Genomic DNA, 20,325 nt, shown 5'->3' on the forward strand with positions numbered 1-20,325 from the left:
GATCTGGCCTTGTAACACTAACCAAAACGGCCTTGCTGTTGTGGTACTGCGAACGGCTGAAATCAAGGGGAAAGTACAGCCGTAATTTTTCCCGAGGGCATGCAGCTTTACTGTATGGTTAAATGATGATGGCGTCCTCTTGGGTAAAATATTCCGGAGGTAAAATAGTGCCCCATTCGGATCTCCGGGCGGGGACTACTCAAGAGGACGTCGTTATCAGGAGAATGAAAACTGGCATTCTACGGATCGGAGCGTGGAATGTAAGATCCCTTAATCGGGCAGGTAGATTAGAAAATTTAAAAAGGGAAATGGATAGGTTGAAGTTAGATATAGTGGGAATTAGTGAAGTTCGGTGGCAGGAGGAACAAGACTTCTGGCCAGGTGAATACAGGGTTATAAATACAAAATCAAATAGGGGTAATGCAGGAGTAGGTTTAATAATGAATAAAAAAATAGGAGTGCGGGTAAGCTACTACAAACAGCATAGTGAACGTATTATAGTGGCCAAGATAGACACGAAGTCCATGCCTACTACAGTAGTACAAGTTTATATGCCAACTAGCTCTGCAGATGACGAAGAAATTGAAGAAATGTATGATGAGATAAAAGAAATTATTCAGGTAGTGAAGGGAGACGAAAATTTAATAGTCATGGGTGACTCGAATTCGACAGTAGGAAAAGGGAGAGAAGGATACATAGTAGGTGAATATGGATTGGGGCTAAGAAATGAAAGAGGAAGCCGTCTGGTAGAATATTGCACAGAGCATAACTTAATCATAGCTAACACTTGGTTCACGAATCATAAAAGAAGGTTGTGTACATGGAAGAATCCTGGAGATACTAAAAGGTATCAGATAGATTATATAATGGTAAGACAGAGATTTAGGAACCAGGTTTTTAATTGTAGGACATTTCCAGGGGCAGATGTGGACTCTGTCCACAATCTATTGGTTATGAACTGTAGATTAAAACTGAAGAAATTGCAAAAAGGTGGGAATTTAAGGAGATGGGAACTGGATAAACTGACTAAACCAGAGGTTGTAGAGAGTTTCAGGGAGAGCATAAGGGAACAATTGACAGGAATGGGGGAAAGAAATACAGTAGAAGATGAATGGGCAGCTCTGAGGGATGAAGTAGTGAAGGCAGCAGAGGATCAAGTAGGTAAAAAGACGAGGGCTAGTAGAAATCCTTGGGTAACAGATGAAATATTGAATTTAATTGATGAAAGGAGAAAATACAAAAATGCAGTAAATGAAGCAGGCAAAAAGGAATACAAACGTCTCAAAAATGAGATCGACAGGAAGTGCATGGCTAGAGGACAAATGTAAGGATGTAGAGGCTTATCTCACTAGGGGTAAGATAGACAGCCTACAGGAAAATTAAAGAGACCTTTGGAGAAAAGAGAGCCACTTGTATGAATATCAAGAGCTCAGATAGAAACCCAGTTCTAAGCAAAGAGGGGAAAGCATAAAGGTGGAAGGAGTAGATAGAGGGTCTATACAATGGCGATGTACTTGAGGACAATATTATGGAAATGGAAGAGGATGTAGATGAAGATGAAATGGGAGATACGATACTGCGTGAAGAGTTTGACAGAGCACTGAAAGATCTAAGTCGAAACAAGGCCCCGGGAGTACACAACATTCCATTAGAACTACTGACGGCCTTGGGAGAGCCAGTCCTGACAAAACTCTACCATCTGGTGAGCAAGATGTACGAGACAGGCGAAATACCCTCAGACTTCAAGAAGAATATACTAATTCCAATCCCAAAGAAAGCAGGTGTTGACAGATGTGAAAATTGCCGAACTATCAGTTTAATAAGCCACAGCTGCAAAATACTAACGCGAATTATTTACAGACGAATGGAAAAACTGGTAGAAGCCGACCTCGGGGAAGATCAGTTTGGATTCCGTAGAAATGTTGGAACACGTGAGGCAATACTGACCTTACGACTTATCTTAGAAGAAAGATTAAGGAAAGACAAACCTACGTTTCTAGCATTTGTAGACTTAGAGAAAGCTTTTGACAATGTTAACTGGAATACTCTCTTTCAAATTCTAAAGGTGGCAGGGGTAAATACAGGGAGCGAAAGGCTATTTACAATTTGTACAGAAACCAGATGGCAGTTATAAGAGTCGAGGAGCACGAAAGTGAAGCAGTGGTTGGGAAGGGAGTTAGATAGGGCTGTAGCCTCTCCCCGATGTTATTCAATCTGTATATTGAGCAAGCAGTGAAGGAAACAAAAGAAAAATTCGGAGTAGGTATTAAAATTCATGGAGAAGAAATAAAACTTTGAGGTTCGCCGATGACGTAATTCTGTCAGAGACAGCAAAGGACTTGGAAGAGCAGTTGAATGGAATGGATAGGAATGGATAGTGTCTTGAAAGGAGGGTATAAGATGAACATCAACAAAAGCAAAACGAGGATAATGGAATGTAGTCGAGTCAAGTCGGGTGATGCTGAGGGAATTTGATTAGGAAATGAGACACTTAAAGTAGTAAAGGAGTTATGCTATTTGGGGAGCAAAATAACTGATGATGGTCGAAGTAGAGAGGATATAAAATGTAGACTGGCAATGGCAATGAAAGCGTTTCTGAAGAAGAGAAATTTGTTAACATCGAGTATAGATTTAAGTGTCAGGAAGTCGTTTCTGAAAGTATTTGTATGGAGTGTAGCCATGTATGAAAGTGAAACATGGACAATAAATAGTCTGGACAAGAAGAGAATAGAAGCTTTCGAAATGTGGTGCTACAGAAAAATGTTGAAGATTAGGTCGGTAGATCACTTAACTAATGAGGAGGTATTGAATAGGATTGGGGAGAAGAGAAGTTTGTGGCACAACTTGACTAGAAGAAGGGATCGGTTGGTAGGACATGTCCTGAGGCATCAAGGGATCACAAATTTAGCATTGGAGGGCAGTGTGGAGGGTAAAAATCGTAGAGGGAGATCAAGAGATGAATACACCAAGCAGATTCAGAAGGATATAGGTTGCAGTAGGTACTGGGAGATGAAGGAGCTTGCACAGGATAGATTAGCATGGAGAGCTGCATCAAACCAGTCTCAGGACTGAAGACCACAACAACAACAGCTTGTAACCTCCGTAAATGAGGCAATAAACGCACGAAATGGGGCTATCAGGAAGGCCAATCGGAGACATACGACTGTGGGGAGTTACAGTTTACCCCATATATCAGCCTTGCCCGATGTACATTTCAAGATTTGACTCGAGCCTCTCAAGAAGTAATTTCTGTTGCCCGTTTCTACCCAGACTTTCTAAGTATTATGTTTAAGACACAAAATATCCTTGCATAATTTTACAGTTTGCAACGTCCAGCACTGTGGCCCGAAATTATTATAGTATTAAATGGAAAAAATAATGTGGGGAAAAAATACGCGATACCTGCTGGAGAGGGAGATAAGTATGAAATGAGAGTACATAAAGTAAGCGAACCGTGCAGTGAAGGAGGAAGGTGCGTTGCCAGCGAAGGCGGAAGCTACTGTCCTTAATTGAGACGAGGGTTTCAGATAAGGCGGCAGGGTGGGAAAGTGCTCGCCTGCTCGCGGCCCGAAGATGAGCCACGAAGAATGGCTGCAGCCTCCGTGCCGTGGGATTCGAGATATTGTGAAACAGCGAGTCACCAGGGAGGTCACAACGTTAGCAACAGTTTTATGGCGACAAGACACAGGGCCTCTGGGCTCCCGTGTTCGTCTAGCAGTTACTGTTGGAAAACCTCAGGTAAAAAGAAGTTTCTCAGAGACATTTGCTAATGCTTAATAAGAGACTACAACTAGTGTAGCAAGCTGTATAGCTGATAACCTTTTATTGGTAAATAAAGGAACTTTTTGCAGCAGAACACTCGCTCTTCACTACAATGTACGGCAATAGTTCGCTTCAAGCTACTATTTCAGTATTTAAAGAAATTGTTCACTCCGAACAATGGCCCCATATATTATAAAAAAAATATGTAGTTCAGTTGCTGCCTGCGATTTATTCACCAAATCATAAAAAACCATGCAAAAGGACAGGGACTATTACATTACGAGACTAAGAAACAATATTGTCGTTTTGGGGACGAGGATGTGATAATTTACAGCTGTATTGCTGAAACATGTATTTCTTGTCTAACAACGATTGGAAATCTCGGTTAACGGAACGCATAGAACTAAATGAAATGTGTCTCGTTTATGTGTGTCAGCAGAGTATTTGAAGTTGTGAATTAGCTGAGCGTGCGGATATATACAGGGTTATTACAAATGATTGAAGCGATTTCACAGCTCTACAATAACTTTATTATTTGAGATATTTTCACAATGCTTTGCACACACATACAAAAACTCAAAAAGTTTTTTTAGGCATTCACAAATGTTCGATATGTGCCCCTTTAGTGATTCGGCAGACATCAAGCCGATAATCAAGTTCCTCCCACACTCGGCGCAGCATGTCCCCATCAATGAGTTCGAAAGCATCGTTGATGCGAGCTCGCAGTTCTGGCACGTTTCTTGGTAGAGGAGGTTTAAACACTGAATCTTTCACATAACCCCACAGAAAGAAATCGCATGGGATTAAGTCCGGAGAGCGTGTAGGCCATGACATGAATTGCTGATCATGATCTCCACCACGACCGCTCCATCGGTTTTCCAATCTCCTGTTTAAGAAATGCCGAACATCATGATGGAAGTGCGGTGGAGCACCATCCTGTTGAAAGATGGAGTCGGCGCTGTCGGTCTCCAGTTGTGGCATGAGCCAATTTTCCAGCATGTCCAGATACACGTGTCCTGTAACGTTTTTTTCGCAGAAGAAAAAGGGGCCGTAAACTTTAAACCGTGAGATTGCACAAAACACGTTAACTTTTGGTGAATTGCGAAATTGCTGCACGAATGCGTGAGGATTCTCTACCGCCCAGATTCGCACACTGTGTCTGTTCGCTTCACGATTAAGAAAAAATGTTGCTTCATCACTGAAAACAAGTTTCGCACTGAACGCATCCTCTTCCATGAGCTGTTGCAACCGCGCCGAAAATTCAAAGCGTTTGACTTTGTCATCGGGTGTCAGGGCTTATAGAAATTGTAAATGATAAGGCTTGTGCTTTAGTCTTTTCCGTAATATTTTCCAAACCGTCGGCTGTGGTACGTTTAGCTCCCTGCTTGCTTTATTCGTCGACTTCCACGGGCTACGCGTGAAACTTGCCCGCACGCGTTCAACCGTTTCTCCGCTCACTGCAGGCCGACCCGTTGATTTCCCCTTACAGAGGCATCCAGAAGCTTTAAACTGCGCATACCATCGCCGAATGGAGTTAGTAGTTGGTGGATCTTTGTTGAACTTCGTCCTGAAGTGTCGTTGCACTGTTATGACTGACTGATGTGAGTGCATTTCAAGCACGACATACGCTTTCTCGGCTCCTGTCGCCATTTTGTCTCACTGCGCTCTCGAGCGCTCTGGCGGCAGAAAACTGAAGTGCGGCTTCAGCCGAACAAAACTTCGAGTTTTTCTACGTATCTGTAGTGTGTCGTGACCATATGTCAATGAATGGAGCTACAGTGAATTTATGAAATCGCTTCAATCATTTGTAATAGCCCTGTAATAGCAGTAAACAGATTGGCAAGCACATATGTCCATCATCTCTTTCGAGTAATGGAATGGATCCGAGTGACCCTCTATATGTTCTGTTAACTCAATGAGATCGTGTTTAAATATCCTACTGGTTGTTGTGAAATCATATTTAATATGTATTAGCTAGTATGATTGTTCGGTATGATTGACCTCAAAACCATCCTCTAAATGTAGAGCAACACCACACTTTTTACACTGCCACGCACTTTCACTTCTTTTTGTTCGTGAGTACACACAACAGACCTTCTCAGTGGGTCGTATGTGCAACGAGAAATGAGCCTATATTTTTGCGTGAAGTCTCATGGGGGTGATACTCGCAGATGATCGCCTGCGAACAGAATACTCTGGTACCAATGTACTCTCTAGCAGCTACTCTGCAACGTTCGTCCTCAAGTAGGTGTAACAGGTTTTTTTTTTATTTCCACTGACCTTGTGAAACACAGTGAAGGAGCTGAAAAGACACGGATCAAGAAGATAAAAAAAATCTTTCTGTACCCGTTCAGTATGCGTCACATGATTGGAAAGAGCGCTATCAAATGGTTCAAATGGCTCTGAGCACTATGGGACTTAACATCTGAGGTCATCAGTCCCCTAGAACTTAGAACTACTTAAACCTAACTAACCTAAGGACATCACACACATCCATGCCCGAGGCAGGATTCGAACCTGCGACCGTAGCAGTCGCGCGGTTCCGGACTGAGGCGCCTAGAACCGCTCGGCCACCGCCGCCGGCGAAAGAGAGCTATCATTCCCTTCTGATATTCAAGGTCTCATTTAGGTTTTATCACCTCCTCTCTCTCTCTCTCTCTCTCTCTCTCTCTCTCTCTCTCTCCCCCTCCCTCCCCTCTCTCCTCATTGATTCATAAAAAAATAGGTGTCTCCAAACGCCAGTTTTGCTCCTGTACAACTGGATTCTAAGATTTCACACATGTGACTTCCGAATAACTAATGCAAAATATGCCCAAATCTCATCCGCTGTAGCTTCAAACCACTTATCGTCATCTTTTAATATATTCCTGTGTTTCTTATCCAATTGTTTTCTCGTGTAGGTTTTGGTCTCGTCACAAATCACTCCGAACAATGGCCCCATATATTATAAAAAAAATATGTAGTTCAGTTGCTGCCTGCGATTTATTCACCAAATCATAAAAAACCACTGTAAACATTGAAAGGGAATGTAACGATTATTATAAAATTTTTTCCAGCCCCTTTCATTTTGCTTCGTTTGCGTCGTAGTGCGAACGGGTCTGTGCACACTCATCATTCTCGTCACTTTTTATCACTACCTTCCGAACGAGATTCACTCTGAACTACTCCATGCGGTTTTTCAGAATCAGAAGCATTGAAAGACAAATCCTTTACTTAATTATAACTGTTGGCAACACTATCAACAAGATGCTGTAAACACTCCTCATCACACCAAGAACTACTCTGTTCGCCATGTTAGTTGTTTAGCAGTTACCACGTAACGCACGTGGCTTTGTCTCGTTTTAGAATACATGTAAGAGCTATCTGTTAGCTATAAATTGAACTCTATGCATTAGTATAGTGAAGAGCACATTTGTGTGCTGAGCTCGACATGCCATTTTAAATGCCGCAGCAACGTCACACGACTATAGTTAATCACTTGATCCGACTGGGTTAAGTTATTTTGCATACCAATAAATGACAGTAGTGTTAAATCTAGAGACCACAACCACACTTCTCAACATAAATACAGGCCTTCATTGATGTCTATAATTAAAATATTGCGGAAATGTCTGCAGCCCAGCGTCTAGTGGATGTTGTGTATTACGTCATGTTTTATGATCTACGTTTTAAGTTGTGTATTTATTTATTTACTTTGTCTGACACATTTCTCTTTTCTGCAGACAGATGAGAAGGAGAGAGAGACCTTGCAACAGAATTCGTCATCTAAGTCTACAGCCGCAGAAGTGAGATACATTTTCTGCTACGAACCAGAGTAATTGCCCATTTTTCTCACTTGGAAATGATGTCAGACGTCTCACGGACTATTCGGTGTAAGTAAAATTGCTGGTTTCCTAAGACTATAGAAGTACCATTCTGAAAACTTAGCACATAATACATTCATCATCAAACAAAATAATTTGTCTCCAAATAGTTCAAAAAATGGTTCTAATGGCTCTAAGCACTATGGGATTTAACATCTGAGGTCATCAGATCCATAGAACTTAGAACTACTTAAACCTAACTAACCTAAGGACCTCACTCACATCCATGCCCGAGGCAGGATTCGAACCCGCGACCGTAGCAGCAGCGCGGTTCCGGACTGGAGCGCCTAGAACCGCTCGGCTACAAAGGCCGGCTAAATAGTTCAATGAATGTGTCTGTTTGAAGGACTTCATGCTTAGTCAACGATATGTTAACGTGAATAAATAAAAAGAAGGGTTATTGTTGAAAAATAAGGGTATACTTGTCACCAAAGATTTTATGCAGTAAGCAAAGAACTTGGGCTAACCCATCGTCAGCTCCTTAATGAAGAGAGAGGCATAAAGATTTTGATTATTGTTGCAGTGATTCCGTTGTAACTTTCTGATCCCATCATCTGGTTAATTAGTAGAAAAAGTCGACTTTATTGCGAATATCATTGCCAATCAGAAAAAGGAAACTTGAATAGTAGAACGATAAACAGAAAAACGATTTGTAGTAACGTTGTGAAAATACCAGCGCCTATAAGAGAAAAACGAAAGACTGGGCAACGACAGGTGAAGCAAAACAGAAAGAATAGCTAGTCATCAGCAACGAATACATTGTTATTATTAATATGGCGATGTGGGGGATGGGTTCTATGGCTGGGGAGAAAGTGCTGAGATCTCCAACGGATAAAAGAGAGCAAAATAGAGAGAAACGCATATGTGCTCATTGTTGAGGACGTGCAGTACCGTATTCTCTACGAAAATCACGCCGCACAGCCTTGTAACTATACGTGTTAAAACGGAGAATGGAATGCGTCTTTTGTTGCTGTGCTGTCACCACCAAGAATCGACGCGCATTTGGTAATGAATTAATGAGCAAACGAGCGAGGTAATTCCAGGGGGCTGCTACCGGCAACCACATGAACCGCCAACTTCAAACAGGTATCAAGGTAACCCGTAAAGTTTCTATCTTCATACATGTAGAAGATAGAGCCTTGTGAAAGCGGACGATTTAAAAAAAATCTCTGTACTTGACCAGCTTATGTGAAGATATACACACATATCCGACAGAACAGACACCACGCATATATATATCAAAAAAAGTTTTGCATCGCCCCGGTTCCCAGAAATCCTGAAGATAGACGTTGACTGTGAATATTTTATCACAGACACAGTCCCTTTGACTGTTCAAAGATGCCATTAAACCCGCCCAAAGACGTCAACTATCATGGTAGAGCAGCGCCTATTAGACGGAGGAGGTCCGACAGCCGATCAGTTCCAGTCATTCCGCCAGGAAGGAGGTACACGGCTCGTGTTGTCTGTAGTTCAACCATGCCTAGACGCTCAATACCGCGGTTCGATCGCGTCCGCATTGATACTTTGTGCCAGGAAGGTCTCTCAACAAGGGAATTGTCCAGGAGTCTCGGAGTGAACCAAAGCGATGTTGTTCGAACATGGAGGAGACACAGAGAATATATATATATATATATATATATATATATATATATATATATATATATATATGTGTGTGTGTGTGTGTGTGTGTGTGTGTGTGTGTGTGTGTGTGTGTATCTTCATGTCTATGAGCGCGACGCCTCCTATAATGATTTCAGTGGGGATGCACGTTACGTCCGAACCCGAACACCTGTGGGAATCAGGATAACCTGCCAGAAGGAGGAGAATGAACGGTACACTACTTGCGTACGACTCGATGGGAATTTGGGTCGGATGGGAAGCGTGCCAAGATAGCCGAAGCGGTTCAGGCGACCGCTCACGGTAAGCGGAAAATCCGGGATCGAGTGCCAGTCCGGCACAAAGTTTCACCTGTCGTCTTTGGATTTATTTCAGAGGCCGAATGCGGCTGATGTCGTTGGTTTCCCTTAATTCACATCAGCGTATACGCAGACAGTATGATAAGTTACTACAGAGGGTGAAAAACAATGCGGAAACTCCAAAAAGACAACACATCACCATATCTAAAACGGTACAGGAAAACCGTTGGAATTCAAAACAGCTTCCCGTCGTCTCGGAATGGATAAATATAGATCCTGTGTGGTTCTCAAGGGAGTCTTACGCCATTCTTCTTGAAAAATAATGGCTGATGGAGGTGGATAGCGATCGCGCACACTTTTCTCCAAAGTAGACCACAAAGGCTCAATATTATTTAGATCTGGTGACAGTGGTGGCCAGGGAAGATGCGACAATTCATCCTCATGCTCACAAAACCAGTCATGGACGATACAAGCTCTGTGAACAGGAGCTCTGTCGTCTTGCAACACAGCATCACCAGTGGGAAACAAATATTGTACCCTGGGATGGACCTGATCGGCCAAAATTGTCACATAATCCTTGGCAGTAATGCGACCTTGCAGAGTAACCATAGGACCCGTGGAATGGTACGATAGGGCTTCCCAAGTCATCACCGAAGCTTCATCATGTTTCACTATTGGCAGCAAGTAGTCCACGTCATGGTAGTGATGTCTTGTAGGTTAGTGGCGCTCAGCGACGAGGTTATGAGAGCCCATACGAAAACTAGCAGAAACGTAGTCTGCGTAGTAGGAGTTGAGACGGCAAACGCCAGACGTAAACCCGACCAGAAGTTGTAAACGGTGCGAAATAAGACTCATCCGGCTAAATGACTTTCTTCCATTGCTCCATAGTCCAGATTTTACGATATGGTGCCACTTTTTCCTGTTACGGGAATTTGCATGGGCTCCATATGGTTCCCAAGTTGTGCATTGACCGTAAACCATAAAATTACCAATAAGAAGCAACCAGTCGCAAAATCGTATTTTCATACATGTATGAAGTGTGCTAGCTCTTTATTTCTGCATTTGGTCTTGTTTCTTTAATACGTTTGTTTCGTTCGTGTCCGTAATTTTCTTATGTCAACTTAGTTTACTTTACACGTGTATTCAGCAATGTGGCACCATCTGCCGGAAAAAAATCCGATCTTCCTGAATATCATTAACTTTACGCTAGATGGATGCCAACTCCGTTTTTACGTTTTGGCATTATGATTAACTTTGCTCTTCGATAATATGATAAATAATTTTTAAAAAAATTAAATTTTTTCTATGGTGTGCTTCTCACCTATGTTGGTTCCTTTTTTACTTATTTGTACAATCGCTTTTTGGCGTATATAACTGTACTATATGGTTGACAAAATCTTTGTCAATGTATAGATTTTTGTTAATTTTTCAATATTTTATCGTTATATTTTACCGCTCTTTGTATGTCATTTCTTCTTCTCATTTTTATTTTGGCTATATTTTTATTAATTATTTTTATTTTCACTCTTGTATTTGTAGCACCGGTGATGGCTGTTAATCAGTTGAAATCGATTTGCAAAAGTAAATAAAGAAAACATGATTTTGCGACTGGTTGCTGCTTATTTGGTAATTTTAATTAGTGGATGACGTTTTCCAGCGTGTTCTGTTGTGGTGTAAATATTCGACAGGGTGCCTCCTGAAACAACAAAACTTCAGCTATAGTGGTTACCAAAAATTTGCCCACGTCCTAATTCACTTAACTCTGGCATAATGCACTCACAACTACTCAGAACACTGTTTGACCACGACTGACACTTGCAACATATTGAGAACATTGCATAGGTGCCGTTCGTGTTCAGATACAACAGTGCCAGCTGCAGGTTTGGCTAGCATACTCATTTATGTTCATGCACACATTTCTTGTGGTGTTTCCATATTTTTATCCAGCTGATGTACGATTCAAAAACAAAGCAAAAGAGATCCGTGATTTTCTGTTTGCTTTGGTTTCTCCTATGTGACGGTTACCTGGATGCCACATATTAAGGATGAGCTGTACATGACGCTCTGTATCTGTAATACTAGCTGATGACACGTTCAAAAATGATACGTCTGCGTTAAAAACTCAGCATCCATCGAACTTTGTGTCTTTTACCTTCACTCACTGTACTCTGCTGATGCGTACACTAGCTTATCAAAAGTATCCGTACGCCCCTATGTAATGTGGAATTTACCACTATACGTCACTGGAGGCAGCCCTGCCATTATAATAGGAGGCGGAAAGTAATTGTGTTGTTAGCAGCGTAGCAATAACAGCAAAACGAATCAGTCAGGGGATCTCAGTGAGGACAAGTAGCTGGATTTCACACATCCTACAGGGACTTTACAAAAGCTGTCCAAGACGACTGTTCGTGATGGGACTGTGAAATGGAGACGTGGAGGAACAAACATATGACAGACAGGGACCATCGAAAATCTGCGGAGGATGGTAGTAAAAAATCGCAGAAAATGAGCGGAGTTCCAAAGTGCTTCCAGCAGTCCATCTAGCACAGTGAGTGTGAGTAGTATGTCAACCAACTATCGAGCACAGCTAGAATTGGTGCAGTCCCCCCCCCACCTGGGTATTCTGCTGTAATTTAACTTTGAACATGGTCATTGACGATTCGAGGTCATCACATGTTCATGAAGGTCATGCATGACGTCATTGATGACCCTGAACTTACGACATCATCAATTAATCAATACCACTTCTCAACAGCCTTTTTGTAACTGGGTTATAATACAGGGTGTACACGAAGTCCCAGAACACTTCCAATTATTTATTGCACAAGAACGAAACATTGTACAAATATCATACATATGTCATGTTGAAGAGAAACCCTGAAAGTTTTTTTTTTCATGTATACCGCCACAGCACAGTTTGGTAATTTACCGATAGTCAGCGCTAGTCGAAACCGTGGCGAGTTCAATGCGGAGCGAGCTTTCTGTGTGTTGGGAGTCTGACAAAAACAAGTGTGCTACAGCTGTTCAACGCATGTTTAGAACCAAGTACGGTAAGAAGCCAACAAGGAAGGCCATTTCCCACTAGCACAACAGATCCGTTACGATGGGTTGCTTGTGCCGGGCAAAGAGAAGCGGACGTCGCAGTGTGAGCGAAATGAATGTGGAGCGCGTACAAGAGACATTTATAAGGAGTTTAAAGAAATCGGTGCGTCGTGCATCCCGTGAACTCGAAATGGCCCCAGTGACACTGTGGAAAGTCCTGCGACAGAAGCTGTCTATGAAACCATTCAAATTGGAACTAGTGCAGAATCTCAATGACGACAAAGACAAGCGTTTTGAGTTTTTTTTTTCGCAGTTGCAACAATTGAATGAGGATGGGGATGGCATTGTTGATCGCTTAATTTTTTTTAGCGACGAAGCCACTTTTCACACTAATGGGTAAGTGAACAGGCATAATTGTCGAATCTGGAGTACAAAGCATCCACACGGATGCATTGAATTTGAGCTTGATTCCCAAAGGTAAATGTTTTTTGTGCCTTGTCACGTCGAAAACTATACGGGCCATTCTTCTTCGCCGAGAGCACCTTCACTGGATACTCCTTCTTGGACATGTTGCAGCAATGGCTGATGCCTCAAATGCAATTGGACTCTCCGTTCATCTTTCAGCAGGTTGGGGCTCCACCCCATTTTCATCGTGAAGTTCGTGGGTACCTGAACATGGAGCTGCCGCATCGATGGATCGGCAGTGCTACAGAAGAGGACAGCTGTTTCATGAAATGGCCTCCCCGATCACCAGATAGCACTCCGTGTGACTTTTTTCTGTGGGGCCACATTAAAGATCTGGTGTATGTACCGCCTCTACCACGTGATGTAAAAGAGCTCCGGAAGAGAATGCGGGAAGCGACTGCCACAGTCGACGATGCCATGCTGGGACGGATGTGGCAAGAATTCGATTACCGTATTGACGTCTGCCGGGTCACTCATGGTTCGCATATAGAATGTTTGTAAAAAAAAAAAAAAAAAAAAATACAGAGTTCCTCTTCAAAATGCAATATGTATTACATCTGTACAATGTTTAGTTCTTGTGCAATAAATAATTGAAAGTGTTCCCGGACTCTATGTACACCCTGTATATCAATGAGTATGTATTTTGGTGTGTAGAATCCGAATTTATCTTTAAACATGTTCTAGCACGTAAGATTTTTGAGTTTGTAACGGTTGTTCATTGTTTATTTACCGTATTTTTGTCTTCACTGATCTCTTCTTCATGTGTATGATGTTTTAATTTTTGCTGGTTTCGTACAGGATGATATACAGATCGTCATTAGATGGCAGGTGTGATAAATATTCTAAAATTTACTCACCTCATGTCAATATAATCCGAGTGCGAAAGAGTGTTTATGATTTAATGCATGTTGAAACATGCATGGTGCAATTCTCATCATGCTTATCTCGACCCACCAGAGTTTTGCTAGTTTTTGTTACCTCATTGAGTGTTTCTTGTGTGAGAGAGTGGAACGTTGTGATGTTTAAAACTGGCAAACGCGTTGTTCTCGACCCACTCCGAAACCTTTTGCTATGTGTGGGGGAAATTTACAAGAAAACCTCAAACAAATACCTGTGACTGATTGAGTTAAGAAGGCATATAAACTGTATTTTGATCATCCTGATTGGCGAGCTAGATAAAAATGTTGCACCTTATATTGCCCGCATTTCCTGCACTGCCACATTAACCGAATGGTTGAAAGGAAAACACTGAGAAATGCTATTCGCCGCTCCAGCGGGATAGTATGTGCCTAAAGACCATTTTTCTGGCTGTTCCTTGTGCCTCACAAGCATTGCAGGGCACTCAAGCAATACTACAAAACGCAACATAAGTTTTCAAATGTATCTTCAATGCATTTGCAACCTTTGGTACCAAACTCACAAATATCGAATTAGCTGCTTGGTCCTCTTTCAAAGCAATTGTGAAGGCCTTTTTGGCCAATTAAAGAGATTATAATTATGTTTCCATTGTTAGTGATCTCTTAGGCAGCTATGAAACATAGGGCTGAAAAATGTCGCCCAAAATTCCCGTTTTACTTTCTCACCCTGATTTCTTTCCAGAAAATTTGGGAGCCCCAAGCGATGAGTAGGTTGAATGCCTTCACCAAGACATCTGTATAGTGCAACACCGTTACCATGATCACTGGAACCATTCGATGATGGGTGACTACTGCTGGGTTTTGTTAGGGAGAGTGATAAAATGTCAAACAAAAGAACTACATCGTTGTGACTATTTCCGAATGCTTAAGAAGATTAAAGTTGAAATTATGTTGAGTCCTAAAGTTCTGAATATGTATTTCTTGTTTGTTTTATTTCTGTCAATTTGCTTGAGTACTGCTTTTGATTCTGTTGTGTTCCTAGGAAATGTGACGCGATAGAGAAAACCTCATTTTACCAGTCAATTCAGCACCAAAATTAGGTAAATACACCCACTTATAAACCAGATAGAGAAAAATGTATAAATTTATTGACTAGTGTGGTTGGAAATTAAAAACCAACTCCCTTTCTTTCTCCAGCCGATCATAGAACAGTATTAAAAATCCAAGATGGTGGAAAAAAAATGGTTCAAATGGCTCTGAGCACTATGGGACTCAACTGCTGAGGTCATTAGTCCCCTAGAACTTAGAACTAGTTAAACCTAACTAACCTAAGGACATCACACACATCCATGCCCGAGGCAGGATTCGAACCTGCGACCGTAGCGGTCTCTCGGTTCCAGACTGCAGCGCCAGAACCGCGCGGCCACTTCGGTATGGTGGAAATAACCCAATCTTTTTTTAGTGGAAAATTAAAAACCATATTGTCCCGTCTACTTCCGACAACTCATAGTGCATTACTCCTTATATCCAGCCAATCATAGCGCATTTAAAAAAAAATCAAGATGGGGGAATAGCACAGTTGATAAATGGGGGAATGGAAGGGGAGAGAGTCTTTAAATTTCCCATCTCCAGCCGGACATAGCGCAGTACTGAAAATCCAAGGTGATGGAAATAGGCTGATAGTTATACCCTATCCCTCATTTCTTTCCAATGTCAGAGCGTAGTATTAGAAAATCGCCAAAGTGTGTTAGCGGGAAATTAAAAACCCTCTTCCCTTCCCTCCTCCCTATCGCCAAACACTCATAGTGCAGTATTAAAATGAAGCTGTAATGAAAAAGTCCAAGTGATGGAAACAAGCAAAGTGCTTTATACACTATGCCCCCTCTCCTCTATCTCCAAATAATCAGAGGGTAGTATTAAAAATAGCCCAAATACATTAATGGGGAATTAAAAACCCTCTCCCCCTCCATTTCCATTCTTTTTATCGCTATCCAATTACAATGCATTATTAAATATCCAAGATTCTGGAAATAACCAAATAGTGTTGGTGGTAAATTTAAAACCCCAACCAGTCAGTGTGTAGTGTTAAAATAATGTGTAAAAATGGCAAATTACATTATGTCTGACGTACACATCAAGTGATGCCCCCTTCCCCCTCTCTCCCTCCTTGTCTCCAACCAATCAAAAAAATCCGAGATGTTGAAAACGACCAATTGGGTGCACAGTATTAAAATGATACGCCAGATATACACTAAAAAGTTATGTAACCATTAGTTTAAAGTCAAATATATTCGCTATTTCTGTGGCTTAATATTAAAGTGCGGTCATAATCAAAGCTATGCATTATCTACCTACACATGCATACCGCTGGGGTAATATTAAAATGACTCCAAGATCAAAGATATGCATTATATACTTCAATGGCGTGTACACACATGCATCTCTGTATGTAATACATCACATACAGTGATCTCTAGTAATCAGCTCCACCTCCCCCCCCTCTCTCTCTCTCTCTCTCTCTCTCTCTGTATTTTATACGTAATATACTGCATTTGAAGGAGGCGAAAAGGAATACAAAACTTGTAGACTTAGAAAAAGCTTTTGACAATCTTTACTGCAATACTCTCTTTCAAATTCTGAAGGTGGCAGGGGTCAAATACAGGGAGCGAAAGGCTATTTACAATTTGTACAGAAACCAGATGGCAGTTATAAGAATTGAGGAGCACGAAAGGAAGCACTGGTTGAGAAGGGAATGAGAAAGGGCTGTAGCCTATCCCTGATGTTATTCAATCCGTATATTGAGCAAACAGTAAAGGAAACAAAAGAAAAATTTGAAGTAGGATTTAAAATCCATGGAAAAGTAAAAACTTTGAGGTTTGCCGACGACACTGTAATTCTGTCAGAGACAGCAAAGGACCTGGAAGAGCAGCTGAACGGAATGGGCAGTATCTTGAAAGGAGGTTATAAGATGAACATCAACAAAAGCAAAACGAGGATAATGGAATGTAGTAGAATTAAATCAGGGGATGCTGAGGGAATTAGATTAGGAAATGAGACACTTGAAGTAGTAGATGAGCTTTGAGTTAGCTATTTGGGGAGCAAAATAGCTGATGGTGGTCGAAGTAGAGAGGATATGAAATGTAGACTGGCAATGGGAAGAAAAGCGTTTCTGAAGAAGAGAAATTTGTTAACAGAGTATAGATTTAAGTGTCAGGAAGTCTTTTCTGAAAGTATTTGTATGGAAGTGAAACATGGACGATAAATAGTCTAGACGATAAGAAAATAGCTTTCGAAATACGGTGCTACAGAAGGATGTTGAAGATTAGATGGCTAGATAACGTAACTAATGAGGAGGTACTGAACAGAATTGGGGAGAACAGGAATTTGTGGCACAATTTGACTAGGAGAAGGGATGAGTTGATAGGACACGTTCTGAGGCATCAAGGGATCACCAATTTAGTATTGGAGGGAAGCGTGGAAGGTAAAAATCATAGAGGGAGACCAAGAGATGAACACACGAAGCAGATTCAGAAGGATGTAGGGTGCAATAGTTATTCGGAGATGGAGAGGCTTCCACAGGATAGAGTTGCATGGAGAGCTACATCAAACCCGTCTCTGGGCTGAAGACCACAACAACAACAACAGCAACAACAACATACTGCAGTCCGTACAAACATGTAATCTCTGTATATTGTTTATGCATTTAATGTTATGCATTATTTACTCCACATACATAACTCTGGCATAATATTAAAATGTCTCCAAGGTCAAATATGTGTATTATATATGTACTTACATGTGTGTCTCTATTTAATAGCCCAAAGACTGTGATCTCAAGACCTTCAGTTACCATTTCTTTCTCCCCCTCTCTCCCAAACACACATATATCTGTATTTCACACGTCAAATTCTGTAGTCATTACTACATGTCACCTCTCTCTATCTCTTACGTTAAAAATACTGGGCACACTGAACGTGGAGCGTCACGAATGACAAAACGATCCTCCTTAAAAACGAGAAAACCATTTCCTTGCCGTGCTCTGCCCAATGGCATTATCCCCACACACGGCGTAAATGCAAACAGAAGAATATGTCGTGAATGTTTCGATTTCTCCTCTTGGCACCCCCATTTTCTAGCGTCCACAGCTCCATTCACCATCTCTAGATGACAAAATGAAAATATGTGAACTCAAACAGCGACCATAAATAAAAAAATGACAATCGACGAGTAAACTCATAGCAAGTGAAGTACCAACACGCAAAACAAGAACGCTACGAACTTATGCACCAACCTTGTAGTTGTTAAGAAGTATCTGACGTGAGTCATAACTTAGGTGGGTATTGCGAATTAGATCGACATTCCTAATATAAAAACAGGGTAGTTTGAATATAGTCATGACTGGGCTATAATGAGTCTCCCACGTTACGGGTTGCCATAGAGGATGTTAATACTGATGACTTGATCATCGTAGTAGAGTAGTAGGGGAAGTCTGCACTCTGTTTCACTGCATCCAAAACCGAGATATCAGGTTTCCATCGCATTAACAAACAAGCGAAGTGCTAAACATCTTCTTGGGAAACAGATATGTAGAACAAACACATGCTGGATAGAACATAGTTTTAAGAAACATCCCTGTAAAGTTAGTGCTAATCTCCGTCATAGGGACTAGCCGAGCGGTCTAAGGCACTGCAGTCATGGACTGTGCGGCTGGTCCCGGCGGAGGTTCGAGTCCTCCCTCGGGCAAGGGTGTGTGTGTGTGTTTGTCCTTAGGATAATTTAGATTAAGTAGTGTGTAAGCTTAGGGACTGATGACCTTAGCAGGTAAGTCCCATAAAATTTCACACACATTTGAACATTCTCCGTCGCAGAAACAATATCCTACCATCGTTATATGGCTGAGATTTTTGTAAAACCTTACTGAAACCATCCGCCTTGGGCTTTGTATATTGCACTGCTGAGAACTCTCTACCTAATTGCTGTCCACGTGAACAAACGCAACGAATCAGTGCTTATTATTCTTAGTACTGTAAGATCAATCCCAATACAGTTTGTCCACATATTATAAGACACACACCTCCCTGAGATGCCCCAGAAAAATTCTGTTATGAGAGAATACAACTACAAAGTTTGGGCAACCAAGATCTCCAAACTCACTAAGACATCCCAGCTCTCAGCACTAAGCGGCTTTGGTTAAGGCAACCATGTCTCGTAACAGAGAAACACCTACGTAATTTTGTTCTTAATGTATCTTGAACTCATTCAATAAATAAATAATACGGGTGGCTGTAATTAAACTGACGGTGTTGCGAGTGTTGCAGTACGAACTGTATACATCGTAGGACGCTGAAATATCGTAGGTATATTCAATAATTGGTCGCTCGCGGGGGTATCTTGAAAAATAATAGTTCCACTTTCTGCCACGAGGTGAAAATATGGCGCTGTAAGCGGTCAGAATGTGGAATGTTTCCTGTTTTGTCGTCAGTATGCTGTTTGTCGCTTAGTGACATGTGTTGATTTCTTTTGCTGGTGTAAAGGGTTAAGATGGTTGAAGTTTTCTGTACGAAAAGCAATGGCTATTGAGAACAAAGACCGTGCACAACTAGTAAAGTTGTTTTATCAGAACGGCAGCAATAGCAGCCCTGCATTGCGACAATATCGCCGACAACCAGCTGCAAAGATGCCCTATGTCAATAAATGGGTAAATAATATGGTCAAGAAATTTGAAGAAATAAGTGAATTATGTGGTGCAGCAGGGAGAGAGGGGGCCCATTCCCGTGGCAGTTGTTGATGAAGTTGTTGTAGCCATGGCCGACCATGCAGCACATGCCTCAAATGCTGCAGTCAGTGCTCGAGCTGTGTCACGACAGCTTTCTCTCCCCTGGTCAGCCAACAAAGATTTTGCGGCGCAGTTTACTTTGGTAGCCCCACAAGATTCAGAATTCGCGCAAAATGAAGCCTCAAGATAGGCTACAACGCCGTGACATTACCCTTCCTTTTTTGGCACACATGAAAATGGATGACTTGTGGCCGGGGAATATTCTCTGGACGGACGAGGCACGTTTTACTCTTCACGGTACCGTGAATGCACAGAACTGTCGAATATGGCGTCCTACGCCGGCAGTGTTGTGCAGGAACGTCCACTGCTCTCAGTTTATGTGAAGAGAGCCTGTAAGGTCGCTATTTTGGCTACAGTCGTGGACTTAAAGCCATGTTTGAAAACGGTTGCCAATTTGTTTTACTAATAATCACGTGCCTCCTTAGCTGAGGTTGCTTAACGACGCCTTTGTGGTGGTGCTCAACTTAGAGGTAGCTGGTTTGAATACTGCTGGTCAGTTGTGTAGCCACCCACTACCTGGTGCACTTTGTTTACTTCTATGACGTCACGTGACCTAGGTCATTGTCCTTTCGATGTCATCATAA

General features: G+C 41.8%; 1 protein-coding gene across 1 annotated transcript in view; it reads left to right on the plus strand.

Annotated features, from left to right (window-relative positions):
• Positions 1-20,325, plus strand: part of LOC126248092 (ATP-binding cassette sub-family G member 8) — a 325,668-nt gene that overhangs the window by 155,595 nt on the left and 149,748 nt on the right. The window contains exon 3 of the mRNA XM_049948758.1: positions 7,485-7,634. The gene's annotated coding sequence lies outside the window, so the exon portion shown is untranslated. The remainder of the gene's footprint in view (positions 1-7,484; positions 7,635-20,325) is intronic.

The sequence above is a fragment of the Schistocerca nitens genome, chromosome 3 (genome assembly GCF_023898315.1).
Source record: "Schistocerca nitens isolate TAMUIC-IGC-003100 chromosome 3, iqSchNite1.1, whole genome shotgun sequence".
In the NCBI taxonomy this organism is placed as follows: Eukaryota; Metazoa; Arthropoda; class Insecta; order Orthoptera; family Acrididae; genus Schistocerca; species Schistocerca nitens.